The 12937-nt window shown below is 42.3% G+C and overlaps 1 long non-coding RNA gene across 3 annotated transcripts in view; it reads left to right on the forward strand.

The window, feature by feature from the left end:
- Nucleotides 1–12937, forward strand: part of LOC146398603 (uncharacterized) — a 264288-nt gene that overhangs the window by 85228 nt on the left and 166123 nt on the right. Inside the window, exon 4 of one of the 3 annotated variants that reach the window (XR_014819596.1) lies at nucleotides 2141–4438. The exons of the other annotated variants lie outside the window; for them this stretch is intronic. This is a non-coding gene — a long non-coding RNA (uncharacterized LOC146398603). Of the gene's footprint in view, nucleotides 1–2140; nucleotides 4439–12937 lie in introns of those variants that run through there. 3 annotated transcript variants of the gene reach the window in all.

Consider the following 12937-nt stretch of genomic DNA (forward strand, 5'->3'; position numbering starts at 1 on the left):
GGGTGATGAGATAAAAGACTCTGAGGAAGGGAGATATTTCATCAGATGAGGTGTAAGAGAAGGCCTCTTTGTAGTGGTGATCTGGGGGATGCAAAGTGTCACTCTGGGAAGTGTGCCATGGGACAAGCCTAGCAGAACATTCTGGAGAGTAGATTCAACAAAATCATGAGGCAGGAAAACTTAGAATATTTTAGAAATGTTCTAAAGTCATTTTGTGGTTGTGGAGGGAAGAGGTAGGAAATAGAAGTAGGCAGGAGCCAAATTACTTAGGATGAGGAGCTGGGATTCTAAAAAGTATGGATGTTCCTCGGAAAACTGCTACATGATCCAGCATTCCTATTCCTGGGCATATATCCAAATAAAACTTTGATTCAAAATGATACATGTACCCCTGTGTTCATTATAGCCAAGACAGGGAAGCAACCTAAATGTCCATCAACATATGAATGGATTAAGAAGATCTGATACATATATGCAATGGAATACTATTCAGCCATAAAAAAGAATAAAACAATGCCATTTGCAGCAACATGGATGCAACTAGAGAATCTCACACTAAATGAAGTAAGTCAGAAAGAGAAAGCCGGGGAGTTCCCGTCGTGGTGCAGCGGTTAACGAATCTGACTAGGAACCATGAAGTTGCGGGTTCGGTCCCTGCCCTTGCTCAGTGGGTTAAGGATCCGGCGTTGCCATGAACTGTGGTGTAGGTTGCAGACGCGACTCGGATCCCGCGTTGCTGTGGCTCTGGCGTAGGCCGGTGGCTACAGCTCTGATTCAACCCCTAGCCTGGGAACCTCCATATGCTGTGGGAGCGGCCCTAGAAATGGCAAAAAGACAGAAAAAAAAAAAAAAGAGAAAGCCAAATACCATATGATATCACTTATGTGTGGAATCTAAAATAGGGCACAAATGGACATATCTGCAATAGAAACAGACTCATGGACACGGAGAACAAACTTATGTTTGCCAAGGGGGAGATAGGGGTAAGTGGATGGGCAGGGAGTTTGGATGCAAAAGATTACATTTAGAATGGAAAAGCAATGTGGTCCTACTATACAGCACAGGAAATTATATCCAATCTCTTGGAATAGAATATGATGGAAGATGAGAAAAAGAATGTGTATACATATGTGTGTGTGTGTGTGTGAGCGCGCGCACACGCGCGCGTGTGTATATGACTGGTTCACTATGCTGTACAGCAGAAATTGATATAATACTATAAATCAACTATACTCTAATAACAATAAAATTTTAAAATGCAGTGAATAGCCACTGGAGGGTTTTAAGTGAGAATGTGGTGTTGTAGGTTATATATTTTTCAAAGATTATATAGATGTTAGTTGAATTAAGCTATATTTTATAGGACTAGTGTGGATTTAGTCTAATTGACTATCAAAGGTCTTGATTTTTTCCCTTGAAGCATTTGCCAAGCCTTCATGGACTCAGAGAGTAAAACTAGAAAACCATTTAACATAAAAGAATGCTCAATTCAAAATTTTCATGTTCATTGCCTTGGCCAGTTAGTTTTAATGGTCTCATTTCTACTACTCGATGGAAACCGTTTTGCTAAACAAACTTCCAGTATGAATAGAACATGGAGGGGATGGGGGGTATGTGTTTGCTTGAGTACTGTGCTCTTGTAAGTTGCATTCAGAACAAATATTAAAAATTAGCATAATAGCAGGAGTTCCCATCATGGTGCAGTGGTTAACGAATCCGACTAGGAACCATGAGTTTGCAGGTTCAATCCCTGCCCTTGCTCAGTGGGTTAACAATCCGGTGTTGCCGTGAGCTGTGGTGTAGGTCGCAGATGCAGCTGGGATCCCACGTTGCTGTGGCTCTGGTGTAGGCTGGTGGCTACAGCTCCGATTAGACCCCTAGCCTGGGAACCTCCATATGCCACGGGAGCGGCCCAAGAAATGGCAAAAAGCCAAAAAAAAAAAAAAAAATTAGCATAATACCTTGTAATTGAAATCTCCTTTCACTATTTCTCTCTGAATTGAGGACCACTGATCCTAAATGCAAGAAATCCTTTTATCGTTCTAAGCAGGAATCTGCACATACCCGTGGAGGGGTGGTTAATTCAATATTTTACAGACTTCTTCATAGAGTGAGAGATCTTTGCTGGCCTTTCTTTCAGTTACGATGAAGAAGCGAAGTGGTCCTGGGTTTCCACAGAGCAGTTAAAGAGAAGGGACAAGAAATGTGATGAGAATTACGTTTATACCCGAGTGGTGGAGACGCAGAGACCGGAGGCTTTATGTTTGAAGAGATTCAATTCTATTGCTATTCGGAAACTTTTCTGATAATAATTCAACTTGGAATAATGTGGCAAGTTTATATCGGCAGCCGCCTCTTTGTAGCTGAAAAGACTGGAAATAGTTCGTACAATGAAACCCAGCTATAAGGCAAACTGACATAAACCAAATGTTCATGATAGATCCACCCACTCTATATAAACAGAAGGGGGTCTGTGGCAGTGAGAGTCTGGCTTGTTTCTAATTTTATTCTCTGACTGGTGCTTATCCTTATTAGATTGGAGCTAGAGTAAATGTTTCAATTAACTTAAACATATAACTACTCCAGAATGGATTTCTAGGTCCCTGGTCCTCTCTGGGAGAAAAATGAACTGTGTAAGTTAACAATAAACTAAGCGATTGAATAGTGAAATTTATCATGTGGTTGGTCGTGGCAATTTCTAAAATTTTTGAAAATAATGTTCAGGATGCTCATCTCTGTACGAGGCGAAATTATTATATTTCTATTCATAGCCTTTAAGTAATCCAGTAAAATTGACTTCTAACCAGTCCCTTCCAGCCTCCCTTCTTTGGCACCATTTCATCTGTGGGTTGTTGTTGAGACATTTTTACTGTTTACCAGATGGGGTAAGATTTTACATAACTTAAAACATCTGCTCTCATTGCAGTCCAATATGATCATCTATTTATATTTTTGAATTATTTTATTCATTTCCTTTTAAATGATCGTGAAAGTGTTTTCAGAAGGACAAGTTTACATGAGATTTGCCAAAGACATTTAACTTTTTCCTTTTTGGTGTTTATCTGCTATTAGGGTAGGCCATATTGTGAGTCATGAAAGTAGTGAAATATTTAGATATCTCTCCTACTTTTGAAATATTTGATTTCCTAAGTTAACTGCTGTTAGTGTCCCTTCTGCTTTCCTCTACACACCTGCATGTAATCATTTCAATATTAATATAAAATATAGGAAGTTGTTTTAGATTGGGCCAAAGGTCTGACACAAAATAAAAGTCTTCAAGAAAATACTGTGGGAATAATACTGATGGGGAAAAAAATGGAAGAAGAAAAAGTTAGGCAAAATAAGAAAAGGAAATAGGATCATTTTCTTAAACTTTGAAGTAGCTAATAATAAAAAATATTGTAGGAGTTCCCTTTGTGGCTCAGCTGGTTAAGAACCTGACACAATCTACCATCGTCCCCTGTGAGGATGTGAGTTTGATCCCTGGCCTCGCTTAGGTGGTTAAGGATCTGGCATTGCTGCAAGCTGCAGTGAAGACTGCAAATGTGACTTGGACCTGATGTTGCCTGTGGCTGTGGCCAGCAGCTCCAGCTCTGACTGACCTCTAGACTGGGAACTTTCATATGCTGCGAGTCCGGCCATAAAAAGAAAAAAATAAATAAAATTACTGTTGTGTAACTTACAAAGTACTTTGGTATATAATATTCAAAATCAGACATAGATGTTACTACCGTTGCCCCATTTATGGAAAAGGAAACAAAAACATAAGGACATCTGGCAACTTACTCAGTGTCACTTTGGCGAGGCCACTGTGGCTGAGACCTCAGCGTCTATCATTGAATCCTTGGAAAACTCAGCTGACAGCGCACATGTCCATGATTCTAAGAGGTGAGGATGACAACCCCCCTTTGTTTATGGTTGGAACACTAGTTACCAGGCCTGTTGCTCCTGTGGGCTTAGTTTATCACTTCAGAAGTCAGAGTGCTTTGCTCTTGTAGTTAGTGCTTTGCTGGTGAAGCGAGTTGAATTACGTTCCCCTAAAAAATGCGGCAGGTCCTAACCTGCAGTAAGTATGAATAAAATCTTCTTTGGAAATAGACTCTTTGCAGATGTAATTCAGTTGAGGATCTCAGGATGAGCTCATGACTGAGGTTGGGCCCTAAATCCAATGACAAGCTTCCTCAGATGAGCCCCAAACGGAGAAGACGCAGAGACACCGCATCCAGGTAACTACGAAGACAAATGTCAAACGTATGCAGCGTGAAGTCAAGGAATGCCAGGAATTGCCAACAGCTGCTAGAAACTAGAGGCGAAACCTGGAATGGATGCTGTCTCAGAGCTTCCAGAAGGTACCAACCAAGTTAAACCTTGTTTTTTTTTTTTTTTACCTCTATGCTCCAGAACTGTGAAAAAAATAAATTTCTATTGTTTTAAGCCACTAAGTTTGTGTGATTTTTTTTTTCATGGCAACCCCGAGACACAAAAGCAATTGTATTTTCCTCTATAAAACATAGAATAGTATGTTCACATCATACATTGGGCTACACTTGTTGGAAAGCAGGAAAAAGTGGCGAGATGATTAGACGATACTAACAGATAAAAATTAAGAAGCAAAACCAGAGTTCCCATCATGGTGCAGTGGAAATGAATCCGACTAGAAACCATGAGGTTGTGGGTTCGATCCCCGGCCTCGCTCGGTGGGTCAAGGATCTGGTGTGGCCATGAGCTGTGGCGTAGTTTGCAGACATGGCTCGGATCCTGCATTGCTGTGGCTGTGGAATAAGCTGGCAGCTGTAGCTCCGATTCAACTCCTAGCCTGGGAACCTCCATATGCCGCGGGTGCGGCCCTAAAAAGACAAGCCAAAAGAAAGAAAGAAAGAAAGAAAGAAAGAAGCAAAACCATTAGTGAATCCAGTGAGCCTTCTTCAGTGCTCCTAGGAGCCATGCTTCTAGGTTCTATTTGCCTGTCTTTCCTGCCCTGCAGACTTAGAAACAGCTATGAATGTGATCGAGGAGATGATGATTCCAGGAAATCTGCCAATTAATTAGGTGATTCTGGAAAGGTCTCTTCACCTCTCAGATCTTCATCTATAGAATCAAGGGCAGCAGGGGCTCCAGCCAGCTTTAAAGTGTCATGGTTTACTTTCTCGGCTTGAGTCTGCTAGTTGGCACTGCCATTCATCTGGAAAGTGGAAGAACCCATACCCCTGGGTGCAAATCTTGGCCCTATCACTTGGTTTAAGGCCCTAATTTTTTTTTTTTTTATGACAATGATTATAGTGCTTACTCTAGGAGGGTTATTGGGTGGGTTAAATGAGAAAATGCATGTAAAACTTTTTTTTTTTTTTTTTGCTTTTTAGGGCCACACCTGCAGCATATGGAAATTCCCAGTCTAGGGGTCCAATTGGATCTGCAACTGCTGGCCTACTTCACAGTCACAGCAACATGTGATCCAAGCCACATCTGTGAACTACACCATAGCTCTTGGCAATGCCAGATCCTTAATCCACTGAGCAAAGCTAGGGATCAAACCTGCAACCTCATGGTTCCCAGTCACATTTGTTTTCCTCCGTGCCACGATGGGAACTCCTCCATCTCTTTTTTAAAAATTTATATTAAATTTTTTTTGGGAGGGGTCTTTGATGCTCTTTCTGGTTGTGTCTCCCTGTCTTCTTCCTTGTCACCAATGGACAAGGACATGTGTGGTGAATTCTCTTTAGTTTGTTTTTAGAGAATAGGTTGAATATAAGTTTTTGGTTTCAAACTATACTCTGACCATACCCCGCAAACCCACCCACGGCCTATTTGAAAATGTCTGAACTAATATTCTAATCATGCCTTACTGGAAATAGTGCTCTGCTATTGTCTTATTGTCTGACAAATAGAAACGATTGGCCTTTTTTTCTTTCTCTTTTTCTCTCTTTGCACCTTTGGCATATGGAAGTTCTCAGGCTAAGGGTCAAAGCAGAGCTGTGGCTGCCAACCTACTCCACAGCAAAGCTGTGATCCTTAATGCACTGACTGAGGGTAGGGATTGAACTAGAATCGGCATAGATACTATTAGGGCCTCACCTGCAGCATGTGGAAGTTTCCAGGCTATGGTCGAATCAGAACTGCAGCAGCCGGCCTATACCACAGCCATGGCAGTGCAGGATCCGAGCAGGGTCTGAGACCTACACCATAGCTCACGGCAATGTTGGATCCTTAAACCACTGATGGAGGCCAGGGATCGAACCTGCGTCTTCATGGGTACTAGCCGGATTCACTACCACTGAGCCACAAAGGGAACTCTGGGAAGAAAGCACTTGAAATGAGACCATCTTCTGTATATGCCTGAAAAGCACTTAGCATCACTCACTTGCCTAAATTCAGGCCTGCCTAAGAGTAATAATACTGCATAAATAAACCAGGGACTCATGATGAAAATGCCTCATACACCCTTAAAAGCCCGGATGAACTCTGAAGTGCAGTTCCCATTGGTATTTCCCAGTTAAAGGAAAAATTTTCCAGTAACCAATGAATTCTGGAATGACAAATCTTGAAGTTTCGTTTCTCAGACTGGGAAGTATGGTCCCATACCTTATCCTGAGCAGCCCTTCTGAAAACCTTGATTTCCCTCCTGTTTCCATCATGCACAAGAAGCATCTCTACGGCTCCCAGTGTCCTTTCCCCGCTCTATGTCCCCTCCTCCATCCCTTTACTGTGCCCATCAACCTGCCCCAAGTCCAGCTACACACACTACTTTCTGGAGAAAGTTGGCTTAAGCAACGATAGGATCCTCTTTCTTGGGCTGGGAGAAAGGTTAGGAACTTCCATATAAAAAATAATTTTTTAAATGTATGTATTTTTCAAAGGTCGACAGTATCTGTCTGTCTTTCTTTTTATTTTTTATTTTTGTCTTTTCAGGGCTGCACCCATAGGCATACGGAGGTTTCCAGGCTAGGGGTCTAATCCGAGCTGTAGCCGCCAGCCTACACCACAGCCATAGTAGCAATGTGGGATCTGAGCCACGTCTGCAACCTACACCACAGCTCACGGCAACGCCAGATCCTTAACCCATGGAGCCAGGCCAGGGATTGAACCCACGTCCTCATGGATACTAGTTGGGTTCATTAACCACTGAGCCATGACAGGAACTCCACTATTTATTTATTTTTTGATCACACCCAAGGCATACAGAAGTTCCTGGGCCAGAGATCAAATCTGAGATGAAGCTGCAACCTACACTGAAGCTGCGGCAATGCCCGATCCTTAACCCACTGCACCACAGCAGGAACTCCTAAAAAGTGATTTAAAAACCTGTCACCGTTATAACTTTATAATTATAAACGTCTAACTTAACTATATCTGAAAGATATATTATCACATTTTCTTTTAATTTTAATTTTTATTTTTTTATCTTTTTTTGTCTTTTTGTTGTTGTTGCTATTTCTTGGGCCGCTCCTGCGGCATATGGAGGTTCCCAGGCTAGGGGTCGAATCAGAGCTGTAGCCACCGGCCTACGCCAGAGCCACAGCAACGCGGGATCCGAGCCGCGTCTGCAACCTACACCACAGCTCACGGCAACGCCGGATCGTTAACCCACTGCGCAAGGGCAGGGACCGAACCCGCAACCTCATGGTTCCTAGTCGGATTCGTTAACCACTGTGCCACGACGGGAACTCCTCTTTTAATTTTTTATGAGATTCTCATAATACATTATTATTTTTAGGAGGCTGAGACTTCACAAGATACCTGGCTTGGCTGAGATAAGTGCAGAGAAGAAGCTTGAATCTGATGTTTTAACTCTTAATCCTATGCTTTTCTCTTTCTCTCTTTCCCCTACTCATTCATATGTATCTATCTATCTATCTGTCTGTCATCTATCCCTACCAACTAGCATCCATCTCCATCCATCCATCCATCCATCCATCCATCCATCCATCCACCCATCCATCCAGTCTCATTGCTTTACTGTAACCATACTCCAATTACGTTCTGATAGCAGATTTTAGGAGGCAATAGTCATAGATGTTTGGCATCCTCCCAACCACATAGGGCTGTGTCATTGGCGCCAATCCTCTTCCATTCTGCCATCACTGAGGCTTCCAATGCTTCCTAAACGGTTCTTACAATCAGAGAGAAGCTATCAGAAGGGAGAACCAAAATGGGAGTCATACAGGTAATGAGACAATTTTATGGGATGGATATGTTATAAAAATTTACTCTCACTTCGCCCTGACTTCACCTTTCCAGAATAATGTGTCTGACCAAATGGTAATATAATGAAGAATAAAATGAAATAATTAATTTCACAGCCCACAGGCAGAAATCAAAAGCACTTGGAAAGGGAGATTTTTCTAAGTCAAAAACTCACTCAAAATAAGAATAAATTATAGCATATTGTTGCTATTAATTAACCATTCCATTCAAAGACTTCTTGTCTTTATTTCCACATGTATCCTTTATTTTCTATGTCTTTAGATCTTTTTTTATTTGTCTTCCCCTCACCCCTACATCATCATGCCATTTATTTGTGGAGAAGACAAGGTTATTCATCCTGTAGAATTTCTGACATTTGGTTGGTTGCAATTTTTACTGTATTGTTTAGTGTATTCCTTTCTCCTCTATATTGTCTGTTAAAACTAGAGGTTGAACTAGAGGCTAGGTTTGATTCAGGTTTTGATTTTCTTGGCAAAATACTTCTCCATTGGGGATGCAATGTAATTCCTTTGCATCACACCAGGCAGCACATAATGTCTAGTTGGTCTCAATTTTGGTGCTATAATGTGCTGAACTTGATCGGCCTAATCTAGCTATTGTCAGCCTTAGCTAGTTAGCCAGCTGTTTTTATTTTATTGTATTTTTATTTTTTAATTGCTCAATGAATTTTATTACATTTATAGTTGTACAACAATCATGACAACCAAATTTTATATCATTTCTATGCCAAACCCTCAGTGCATCCCCCCCACCGCCTGCCAACCTGTCTCCTTTGGAAACCATAAGTTTTTCAAAGTCTATGAGTCAGTATCTGTTCTGCAAAGAAGTTCGCTGTGTCCTTTTTTAAGATTCCTCTTGTAAGTGATAGCATTGGTGTTGGTGTCTCATCATCTGACTGAGTTCACTTAGCATGATCATTTCTAGGTCCATCCATGTTGCTGCAAATGCTGTTATTTCTTTCCTCTTACTGGCTGAGTAATATTCCATTGTGTATATGTACCACATCTTTTTTGTTCACTCCTCTGTCTGTGGGCATCTAGGTTGTTTCCACGTCTTGGCTATTGAAAAGAGTGCTGCAATGAATATTGGAGTACATATGTATTTTCGAGTCGTGGTTTTCTCTGGAAAGATGCCCAGGAGTGGGATTGTTGGATCAAATGGTAATTCTATTTTTAGTTTCCTGAGGAATCTCCATGCTGTTTTCCACAATGGTTGCACCACTTTCATTCAAAAGACTTCTTTGGATAGAAATAGCAGAGGGTTTAGGATTCATCAAACCTTCTTGAGAGGCTGGTGGGGTCAGATTCTTATTCTATGCTCATTGTAATGCTCATCTTAGTTATATTTTAAAAAATTATTTTCAAAACACATGCTTTGTTAAACTTGAATTACATAGAGCCAGTAAGATTGCTGTTCCATATTAGAGACCACAGAACTTTTCCTCTAAAAAGCCGGAAAGTAAATATTTTAGGCTTTGTGGTCTCCGTCACAACTCTTTAACTCTGCCTTTGCAGCTGAAAAGCAGCAATGGACACAAATGAATACATGTGGCTGAAAAGTCAGGAGGTGGGGGATGATGCTGAGAAAATCTGAGTTTTGGCTACACGTAAAATGCAAGACAAATAAGCACTATAAGAAACAGGCTCAAGTGGCCACAGGAAGGGGTCCGGGAACACCCCTGGCTCCCAGGAAGACTACAGCACTGTCTGGGCAGAGTATTCCAGACAGCAAGCTGCTTGCTGTGGACAGACTCCAGGTCCTGGCAGCCCCCAGCCTCCACTCACACAGCAGGGACAGCAGCAGGCTCAATGAATCCAATGAATGTGAACTTCTTCATCTGTGAAAATCTTTATTATTTTTTTCCCATTTTTTTTCTGTTTGGGGCCTTGGTTTTTGTGTTTCTGTTTGTTTGTCGTGAGAGGGATGGCTGCCAAGGGGGGTACCTGGGGAGCCCTTGTTATGAGTGGCTCTCAGGTCATCGCACAGGCTGTGCCAGGCTCTCGCTCTCTTGCTCCTTCTGCGTGTCTCGCATGCTTTTTTTCTTTCAAAATTGGGATCTTTCATGTTGAGCCAGCCATATAAGATAGCGAGAACTAAATCTCTGCAAAATAAAATAAAATAAAAATTAAAAAGCAAAATGAAACCTATAAAACTATATATATTTCCCCCTCCCCCCAGCCTTCCTGAAACTGCCTCTTTTCAGGAAAAAGCAATTCATTCACTCCCTACTACCATCCTTGGCCCTCTTCAGGTTTTTAAAATAAACTTTTAAAAAAGAAAACAAACAAACAAAATTTTTAGATGGGAAGTGGGATGGATTCAGTCCACAGGCTGATGATTTGATGACCCCTTTCCTGGATTCAACTGAGAAGTCAGGAGGTGGGGGGTAATGCTGAGAAAATCTGAGTTTTTGTGGCACATAAAATGCAAGACAAATATGTGTGTGTGTTGCTGGACATTGCTACCTGAGCCTACCCTATTCATTAATATATGTAAACACCCTCAATTCTCTTTCCCTTCTGTGTGATTTCAGAAACCTATTTACTCTTCTGTAGCAAAGAAACAAAGTCCCAGTTCTTTTCAAGTCTTGGCCTGCTGTGTAGGGGCATGGAAACAATTGCAATTGGAAAAGCAAATATTCTCCCTTTACCAAAGTTTTAAAATAGAAAGCAGAGAAATAAAAACTTCATTAGTAGCCAGAACTGAGCCTTGGAGGCTCATTGGTTTTGAAAGCACCAAATAGGTGGACAAAAATGAATGCATCAATCTTTCAGAATCAATGCATCTCTCTGCAAATAGAGCTAACTTTCATTTCAACCCCATTCGCCCTTCATCCACCACCAAGACACCAGAAATCAGATCCTCCCTGGGTTAAACTACATTCGGGTTGCAAGTAAAGATTCTTGGTCTAGAGATTCTGAGCAAAATGACAACCACACTGCGAATGTTAGGAAATGTAACCTACAGTCCATAGAGAAGCCTACTAAATAGATAGGAAGCAAGCAGCTGGGAGCTGTCTCTTTCAGCACCTGACCTCCAGAGATGCTTAATAAAATAGCCTACAAAGTATTACTCTCTCATCAGTGCCAAGAGGCGTTTGTGGAGAGATAAATAAAGCTATTTTCCAAAATGGGGAATATTCTGGTGCGCCAGTATTGAAATGACAGTTTCTTTATGGGATAGAGATGGGCAGGCAAACACCAGCCGGGGAGTTGCCCCGCTGCCCACCACCAGGAGAAGGTCTATAATGAGATTCCAAATTAGATTGCTGAACCTCGAAGACAAGGTGCTTCACATCTGTGAGATGTTCAGCTTGACTCTGTAATGAGTTCACTGAGCAGAATGAACCACACTTGAAATCAAATACTTTGCATTCAGGATGAAATAAGTGGGGATCAATCATAGTCAGGGAAGTAGCATTGGCTCAGAATGTAATGATATACTGAGCTTTTTTTTTTTTTTTAAAAAAAAAAAAAGGAGAGTGGAAAATAAAAGAGCATGAAAGAGCCAGTTCACCGGTGGCATGGTTGACGCCAACAGGCAATATTTGTGCCTGGAAAGAGCTGCATGCGTTATTCTCCAGAGATGGTAACTGCAGAGGGTAGGGTGGTGAGAAGCATCAAAATTTCACACTCACTACCAAAACAAATCAGCCTGCCCAGGAAGCAGCCCTAAACAACTATCTTAGGAAGCAAGTTTTTTTGTTTTGTTTTGTGATTTTGGGGAGGGGGAGTTTGGCCTCAGTATGCAACAGTCTGATGTGGGATCTCAGTTCCCACACTAGGAATTGCACCTGGACCGCATAGGTGAAAGTGCCACATCCTAACCACTAGACCACCAGGGAACTCCCAGGAAGCATTTTCTGAGCGTACTCTTCTCAGGGGGCTTTTATCTGATGACTGCCTTGGGCTACCAAACAAATCAGTCTTGGTAACAGAGTTGTTTTGTTTTGCCTGTTGGTAAGATGCTAGATGAAGCCAGGCCTAGCTCACCTTTGCATGGTATGACTGAGGGTCAGCAAATGTCTAGAACAAGTCCTAGAGGCACCTTCAGCCCGGCCAGTGGCTGAGGAGCTGCAAAGAAAGGCAGAGGCTCCCAGGGAGTCTGCACTGCACACAGCCCCGCTCCCCTCAAATGTCTGAACTATGAGTATCTGGAAAAACTCTGCAGACTGGTGTGGTGAACACCCCAATAATCCAGGGCCTTTGATCCCAGTCACTCTGCCATGATTAGTAAACCTGCCAGGGCCGGAGCCCCCCCCAAGGATGGGGTCGGCTGCTGGAAATCATCAGGGATGACCCAGGTGTGACCCACCTCTCCTTTCTCAGAACCAATATCGTTACCTGTGCTGCTGTCTGGCGGGGAAATGTCACTGGAGGCCTCATTAACAGCAGACAGTGTGGAGCGTCATAGTATGACTTCTGGCCTTTCTGCAGGATTTGAAGCTTATATTACAGAAGGAAGGAAAAGAACAGGTGTCATGACTTGTCTTTTGCTTTTCCCAGCCCGCACCTGTCACTCACAGGGTTCCAAACAGGAGGAAAAGAGCCCAAAGGAAGCCCAGTGAGTCGCCCGGCCTGGGAGGGCACGCTGGTGTGTCACAGTCATTGTTTTTACCAAAGAGGACCGTGACCCAGTGTCCCTCCCTCCTGCTTTCTCTTTCAACATTCTCTTTTGACTTGACACAGCCTTTGGGCTGCCGAACCCCATCTTGATCCCAGCAGACCCCTGCCTG

Source organism: Sus scrofa, chromosome 11 (genome assembly GCF_054392235.1).
Source record: "Sus scrofa isolate SSC_HxYL_T2T_F1_AM1 chromosome 11, Sscrofa_HxYL_maternal_Yorkshire_Landrace_v2.0, whole genome shotgun sequence".
Taxonomy (NCBI): Eukaryota; Metazoa; Chordata; class Mammalia; order Artiodactyla; family Suidae; genus Sus; species Sus scrofa.